The sequence below is a fragment of the Pelophylax lessonae genome (assembly GCF_965119305.1).
Source record: "Pelophylax lessonae genome assembly, chromosome: 1".
Taxonomy (NCBI): Eukaryota; Metazoa; Chordata; class Amphibia; order Anura; family Ranidae; genus Pelophylax; species Pelophylax lessonae.
The window spans coordinates 884,162,115-884,170,840 of record NC_138768.1 but is presented as its reverse complement, the minus strand read 5'-3'; the positions used below and the strand labels follow the sequence as shown (position 1 = coordinate 884,170,840).

The 8,726-nt window shown below is 44.4% G+C and overlaps 1 long non-coding RNA gene across 1 annotated transcript in view; it reads right to left on the bottom strand.

Moving 5' to 3' along the window:
- The window catches only part of LOC309557791, a 533,354-nt gene continuing 524,628 nt past the window's right edge, over nucleotides 1–8,726 (bottom strand). The window contains exon 2 of the long non-coding RNA XR_014225394.1: nucleotides 1–147. This is a non-coding gene — a long non-coding RNA (uncharacterized lncRNA). The remainder of the gene's footprint in view (nucleotides 148–8,726) is intronic.

Below are 8,726 nucleotides of genomic sequence, written 5' to 3'. Positions count from 1 at the left end.
TTTGTTATTTACTAGTAATGGCGGCGATCAGCGATTTGTAGCGGGACTGCGACATTGCGGCGGACAGATCGGACACCCAACTGACACTTATGACACTTTTTGGGGACCAGTGACACCAATACAGTGATCAATGCTAAAAAATATGCACTGTAATTTTACTAATGACACTGGCAGGGAAGGGGTTAACATCAGTAGTGATTAAAGGGTTAAATCTGTTCCCTGGAGGTGATTACTAACTGTAAGCAGTAACTTAGCAGGAACACAGGATCAGCACATTCCCCTTTCATAGAATGATGGTCTGCTTGTTTACAAAGGCCGACCACCGTTCTGCCTTTTTCATGAATGATCGGCCGGTCCAGGCTAACATCACCTCCACTAGACCCACTGATTGGCTCCCTTTGTGTCCAATGACAGTGGGGGTGGGTTTCCGGCGGTGCTCACACGTGCCCCAGACCCTGCCACAGTTTATCTGTTATAAGTGTGTAGCACCCTCCTAGATAGGTGCAAGGTAGAGAGTATATTTTGGGCTCTATCTGCCTATCAGAAAGCAGCAGGGAAATCTATATTGCTTTCTGTCTAGTAGAGAGCAGGATCTGTTAGTGAGGTCTGCTCAGTATGTCTAGAGTTTCACACTGGTCCAATAGGGAGGCATGTTGGACAGTGGGAGGAAACCTAACCAATGGATACATAGGCTTTGATACAGTCCTGGTGATTGGTAGAGACAGGCTGTCTCAGTGCATTATGGGATACTGAATAAAAGCCAGGAGCATATGTGCTGTGGGGTCTTTGGCTGGTGAGCAGAGTCCCAGAGAGGGGGTGGCAGCTGCCTCCTCCTCTGTAGCAGTGGCACGTGGCATCAGGAGGTCATCCTGAGGGCCAGAGGAATGGAGGTGAACCCAGAGGTCCAGAAAAGCTGACTGAGGGGGAGACACCGGAGACCCTAGAAAAAACAGTATCATGAGTACAGGGGATCGTGTCAAGGGGCCTGACCTGAGGGAGGCCACCCCAAGAGTAGGATAATCAGTGGATGGGTGTCAGTGGTGAAGTAAGATAATAATAGGGGAATGTCCTGAAGAGAATTTAGTTCATCAAGTCATCTGGATAGAGACTTAATAAAAATTCACCTAGTGGCAGGGTGAAACAGCAGCCTGGCTGCATCATCAGACAGGAATCCTCACATCTTGTGAATAGTTAATCTGGAGTATCCCACGATTCCTTTCTCCCATCCCTATTTAAAAGAAAACACCAAAAACAACTACAAACCCCTGGATGGATCATTGACTGAGCCAAGAATTAAAGTGTTAAATTGTGAATACCAGAGTTGCTAACGGCAACCCAGGGGGACCCAAAGGAGTAATATCCAGCAGTCCTCAAGGGGACAGTGATACAAGTGGTTTTAAGTGTTATAAGTGGTTAATGTGTATGTAGCCCTACCTCCGCAGTTGCCGCTGGTGAATGAGGAACCCTCCACCCTGCTTAGCTAAGCACACACATTTTCCACAGCACACAGTAGTTAAAGAACAGTCTTTGTTTTTATTAGGGGTATTGAACTTGGATAGGGATGATATGTAATGCCCACTTGATTAGAACTGTAGAACTCCTTTAGGGACACAAACTAAATACACTCTGTATATACACTTCTTCTTCTACCTTCAGCACAATCTTAATTGCAGAACTACATCTCCCAGGACCAGCTGGCACTGTTTGGATGGTCTAACAAAGGCTGTGTTAGACTTGTAGCAAATGCCCTTTACAGGCAGGGAATGTGGACCCCTTTTGTTGTGTATGTAGCACTGACCCCCTAGGGCTTGCTGTGTGTTGACTTTTACGGGCCTCCCTCTGATTACCTGCAGACAGTTGCTGGGGGTTTACACATATCCCTCCTTACTCCCCATTTGCTCGTTACTCAATAAACAGTTCAGGGGATTTGGTTTTGTATTTATTGTGGAACTTGGATGGGAGAAGAGAATAGTGGGATACTCCAACTGAACTATTCACAGTAGATAAGGACAACTCTCACTTGGCCTCACCTGGTTACTTGTGGAAGCAGACACACTGCTTTTACCATATTGCCACTTGTATGGAAGAATTAAGTCCTCCAGCAGCAGACTTAATGCAACATCATTATCTTCAGGACACTCTCTAGCATCCCCTTGACTGACTCTGGTCTGCTAACTCTTCCTCTGAAGGGGTGGCCCTCACATGACAGGCCCCTGACACAGATCTGTACTCACTGTAGGCAGAATCATATACTTTTCAGTGTCTCCCTTTCAGTCAGCTCTAAAGGACCTCTGGGTTCAGCTCCTCTCCATCCCTCCTCTTAGGGACCCTGCTCTCCAGCCAAAGATCCCGAACACATGTGCCCTTGGCATTTATACAGTCACCCAGCATGCACCAATGCACTTTCCCCTGGGCTGTAACAATGTCTGTGCCCTCATTTTTTAAGTTTCCCCCCACTGTCCAATATGTTTACCTATTGGACCAGTGTGAAACATTCAGACAAGCTGAACCGCACCTAAGCTGCATGAGCAGACCCTACCAATAGATCCTGCTCTCTGGTAGGCATAGGGTAATCTAAATTTACCTGGCAATCTCTATATGCACTCTTCCAACACCTACCTAGGAGGGTGCAACATATAGCAAAAAGAAAGTCCCAGTGCTCAGCTGTGCTCCTTCTGTGGCTTCTGATCTAGGCACCACCTCTTCAGGCACTACCAGCCCTCCTGGCTGCAGCTGCCCCTTTCACTAGCCCTCCTGTATAAAACTCCACAGTCCTCCCAGGCTGACTCTGCATCCATCCCAGACTCCTTGCACCCAGTGCTCTCCTAACTGTAACACTCACCAGCCCTATTGGCTGTCTTCCTCCCTGGAGATTTGCCTGGCAGTGTTCTCCTGCTGTCCTCCACTTTGCTCCCATGCCTCCTGGTCAGGACACCTCTGTGTATTGTGAAGAGGTTCCCTTCTGCACCCGAGCCCAGGCCCAAGGTCATGCCCCCCCCCCCCCAGACTGGGGAGCTCCCCTCCCCTAACACTCCATCTCCAGCTTCCACCCTAACTCCACTGCCCCAGAAAGAACTGACCCTGAGTATTTGAGGGGGCCCCCTACCAGTCTTCCCTGGGGATTGCTCAGGGACCTTATAGATACTCCAGGCAGCTCTTCCTAACCTCCATTCCCATTCTTTTGGAAGTTTCAAGCAAATTCCAGCAAGTAGGGGAAGGTTTTAGAAGTGCTGTCAGTGGGTCACCCAGCCTCCCTGAGTCACTTCCAGACCCAGAATCAAATACGCAGGCTTGGCTACTTCCCAAGCCTGACAAATTACCTACACTAAGAAAAACCTTAACACTTACCTATCTAGTACACTAGAGGGTGCTAAACGTACATAAACAGTAACAATTTCTCTTGTTGGTCCTTTTTAATCAGTTGAATATACAATTGAAAGCATTTTATGTAATCCTTTGAATGATCACAAAAAAAAAAAATCTGTTGATCCTGACGAAATCAAATAAATGTCCTGCTTTTATAGCCGAAGCATTGTTACCAGTCATATCCATGAGGAGGGGGGTGTTCTGTAGTAATAACACATTTCCTGTCCTAGGGTGACAAACAATGATCCTCCATAGATACAGTAGAGTCAGTGAGCGTTGCCCCCTCTAGGACAATCAATGTTTTACTGCAGTGATCACTCAATTAAAATAATGGAAAGAAATCTGGTGATCTGGCCAGTAACACACCTCCTGTATTAGAGCGCCTCCAGTGGAAGAAGGAGAAATGGAGTCACCTTTGGACAGCGGCATTGTCAGTCTGGGGGTGAGGGGAGTGTTAGGTGGACTAGCAGAATTAGATATGCTAACACATTGAAGCCAAACTTCAGCATACACTTTATTAGCAGTTACACAAACAGATTTTTTTTTTCCTTTGGGGATAAATATTTACATGAATAAATAAAAGCCGATCGTTGTAAGCAGCCCTGTTAGTGATAATGGTTTGTCTCAACCTTAAACTTCTACATCTGCAAGACAGCTTGTTCTTTTGAAAAACGGCAGACTTACTTGGCAGGATCACCAAAAAGAAAGAAGTGCTAAAAAAGAAAACTCATGCAGCCACTGAATCTAAGAATTGGCAAACTGCAATATAATAAATGTTGGCTTTTGGGTTTGATACGGCTTCATTGATTTATAACACACACTGAGATGGATTCCTGCCAAACCAGATATAAACAACTTTTATTTGCACAGAAATGTGACCAAGATAAAGTACGATTTACGGTTTCTTTGGAAAGATTCCAAAATTCATGGTGCTGAAAGACAAACTGATTAAATATTTTATTGGCAATGACTCAGAACTAAAGCCTCGTACACAAGTACCGACCGTCTTTTGTCCAGGGCTGTCGTGTCTGTTGAAAACTGCAAAAGACTGCACACGAATTTTGTCGGCCAACAACAGCCGACTGCAGAAGTGATGTCATGTGATGGTTAACTTTCCTTGTCTTTTTTCTTTTCTGAGCATGCCCAGTCTTGCTAATCTGCTGTCTGTCGGCCGAAATCTGTACTGACTGGCGAACAATCGGCCGTTCTGGTGTTGGCCAACAAAAATTTTAATGCTTGCACGACAGATTCTGTTCGGCCGAAAATGCGCTGTCGGCTGTCGGAAGCATCATACTAACAAGCCTACAATCGGCCGATCGGTCGTCGGCCGAATGTTTACGGCCGACAATCGGTACGTGTGTACGGGGCTTAAGACTGCTACTGCAAAAAAAAAAAAATCTGAATTGTTGACTACTAGGTAGATCCATATCACCACCTTAGCGGGCACAAAAAGGAAAATAAGCCAACATACTTTCTGAAGAAATGATGAGGCGCCCCATTAAAAACTTTGTAGATGATCACATTGATGGATTTATAGAAAATACATTATGAAAAATAATAATAATATTAATTTAAAAAAAAATTAAATAAAATAAATAATACCACACACTCTGGGACAACAAAGATAAGCAAACACCCCCCTGCATTTTATAGTTCATTAGTGATTAGTGTAACAAAGTTTTATTGTCTTCCTATCCGGAGCAAAATGGTAACAATGTGTAATTAGAAGAAAAAAGACATTTGCCTAAAATCACAATGAACCCTGTGACGCCGTTGTAACGCAAATATGCGCCCTTCGTCTTCCAGTGGTTGCAGCGGGATGATATGCAGCTGCAGGCGTCACCCCGGTAATGTTTTTTAGAGCAAACATCTCACCACTGGTTTCTTCACCATTAATATGGGGTTGATTTACTAAAGTAAATAGTCTGTGCAGTTGGAAGTGCAGTCGCTGTAGATCTGAAGGGAACATGCAGATTTCACAGTTTGGATTGGCAGCAAGGATGGGAAATGTCATTATAATGGGGGACTTTAATTATCCAGATATAGACTGGGCAGAAGGAACCGCACATTCATCCAAAGCTCGGCAGTTCCTAAATGTTTTGCAGGACAATTTCATGGGTCAGATGGTGAACGCACCGACAAGAAACAATGCGGTACTTGACCTACTGATTACCAACAATACAGACCTGCTCACGGATATAGAAATACGGGGCAACTTAGGAAACAGTGACCATAGGTCAATTAGTTTCAGTATTAATCATAGTAATAGGAAACACAAGGGTAATATAAGGAGACTGAACTTCAAAAGAGCCAACTTCCCTAAACTGCGCTCTCTGCTAGAAAATATCAAATGGCATAGAACCCTGGGAACAAAGTACACTGAGGAAAAATGGGAGTGCAGCATACTAAATAAAGGGATTGGCCAGTGCATTCCAAAAGGGAATACATTTAGAGCAAAAGCAAACCCTGGGTGGCTAAACTCCAACATAAAAAGGCATATTAATACTAAAGAAAAGGCTTTCAAAAAATACAAGGCTGAGGGGTCATTGGCAGCATTCCAACATTACAAAGAGTGCAATAAGAAATGTAAAGGTGAAATCAAGGCGGCTAAAATAGAGCATGAGAGACATATAGCGTAAGTGTAACGTTCATGCGTTTTTGTTAGTGGATGGATTTACAGCTGCAGAATTATTACACTCAGTAGCCTTGTAGAGAATCTGTTGAACAAACATATCCAACTCTCAGGACTTCATCACCGTGTACAGCCTGTTATATACCATATATATATTACTAGATGTTAATGGAGGGATAGAATATATGAGGATATATAGATGAGAGACAGGCTATTGTATGGTGAGCACTAGAAGTAGTATAGGAGAGTTGCAGGTGATGGTAAAGCAGATAGGTTCTGATGTCAAGTATAGTGCAGATGGTAAGAGGACACAGATGGAGTATACTTAGACAGAGTAACCTAGTGCAAGGATAGTTGAAGGTAGTCCCAAGAGCTAACAGTCTATGCAGATGATAGTGAATAGATAGATACAGATAGTCTTGGTAATTGCAGTAGATGACAGTAGGAGATTGGTTAGTAAGAATCCCCTGTGGGGTACTTATCACTTAGATAGGTTTAGGAGTAACAGTGTCCATTGGAGAAGGGTGATCCCGTAGCGAGATACGGATCACCAGCGAGGTTTCCGGCTTCAGTTCAGCAAGGGAGAATGTCAGCAGCTCCGACTTCACAGGAGTAGGTGCGGTGAACATGCGGTTTGAACGAGCGATGAGTGAGAGCAAACCGGCGATTGAAATAGCCGCTCATAGCGGCGCTCGGCAATGATGTCATCCGGTCTTAAAGGTATATGCGTCCCTTGTTACACAAGATGGGACGCAATTAGGAAAGGAGAAATATGGAGACAAGGGTACCAGAGGTACCAGAACATTACAGTACCGCCCCCTTAAGGCCGGCTCCGGAAGGCCTCTAGAACTGGTTTTTCAGGATATTTCGAGTGGAAATTGCGAATCAGTCTAGGGGCATGTATATCGGAGGTATCCAGCCAGGTGTCATCTTGGGGCCCATAGTTCTTCCATCGTACAAGATACTGGAGTCTTCTTCTATTGAAACGGGAATCCAAAATTTCTTTTATCTCAAATTCTTCTCCGCCTTCCACTTGTACAGGAGGTGGAGGTGAGATAGTAGGCCTTATTCCTTGGTTAGGAACATGGGGCTTCAGTAGAGACACATGGAAGACAGGATGTATCTTGAGGTCTACTGGCAATGTGAGTTGTACTGCAGCTTTTCCAATAAGCTTCTCTATTGGAAAAGGTCCCAGAAATAGAGGTCCAAGTTTTTTACTAGGGATTTTTAGTCTCAGATTTTTTGTAGAAAGCCAAACAAGATCCCCAATGGCATATTGGGGAGAGGGTTTCCTATGGAGGTCGTAGTACTTTTTTTGTTGGCTATGAGCATGGGATATGGTATTGTTGAGTAATCCCAGAGAATCCTTTATCTGGGCAAGATAATCAGATGCCACTGGATTACTTGATGGCAAGATACGTGGAGGAAGGAGTGTGGGATGAAACCCATAATTCAGGTAAAACGGACTTTGCTTAGTAGTGCTATGAGTAGCGTTGTTATAGGCGAATTCTGCCAGCGGGAGGAGATCTGCCCAATCGTCCTGTAGATACGAAGTATAGCAACGCAGGTACTGTTCAATGCACTGGTTAACTCTGTCTGTCTGTCCGTTGGTCTGAGGGTGGTCGGGAGAAGTAAGGTTACGCTCTATTCTTAGTATCTGACATAGAGCTAGCCAAAACTTTGAGATGAATTGTGAACCACGGTCAGACAGCAGTGTTTTTGGAATACCATGTAACTTAAAGACATGTTTCACAAGCAATTCCGCTGTTTGTTTGGATGAAGGTAGTTTTCGGATAGGAGTGAAATGTGCCATCTTGGTCAGATGGTCCACTGACACCAAGATGGTGTTGAATCCTTTGGAAGGTGGTAGTTCCACTATGAAGTCTAAGGATACCACTTCCCACGGAACCTGGGGTATCGGTAAACTACAAAGTAACCCTGATGGTTTTGTGTTGTCAATTTTAGACCTTGCACAGATATCACAAGATGAAACAAACTTTTTTACGGTTGTCTTCATGTCTGGCCACCAAAATTGCCTAGTGAGTAGATTGAGAGTTTTAGTCATACCCATATGTCCTGCCATAGGTACATCATGCGACAATTCTAAGATCTTGGTTCGCATAGTAGGGGGTATGTATAATTTATCGTTGTAGTAGAGGAAGCCTTCTGCGTCAGTAGTTAGTTGTGGTGGAGGTGAATCCAATCCTATGCTGTGCAAAATCTCCTCCTTCAGGGAGCGAACGACTCCGATAATACGTTCAAGTGGTATTATAGGAACTGAGGGAACCTCAGTACAATCTTTCTCGGCTAGTCGTGAGAGTGCATCCGCTTTTTTATTTTTGTCTGCGGGCGTGTAAGTCACTAAAAAATTAAATCTCAGAAAGAATAACGACCACCGTACCTGCCGGTGGGAAAGAGTTCTATTAGTCTGAAGGTATTGAAGGTTTTTGTGATCAGTATATATCAGAATTGGCAATTGAGTGCCCTCAAGTAGATGTCGCCAATTCTCTAACGCCAGTTTTATGGCTAATAGCTCCTTCTCACCTACTGGGTAGTTCACCTCGGGGCTACTTAATGACTTTGAAAAGAAAGCAACTGGGTGAAGAGGTGAGGTGTTTGTTGGTCGTTGTGAGAGAACTGCTCCTACTGCCATATTTGACGCATCTACCTCCAAGATGTATTGAAGGGATGGGTCTGGATGGCATAGTATGGGGGCAGTGGTAAAGCT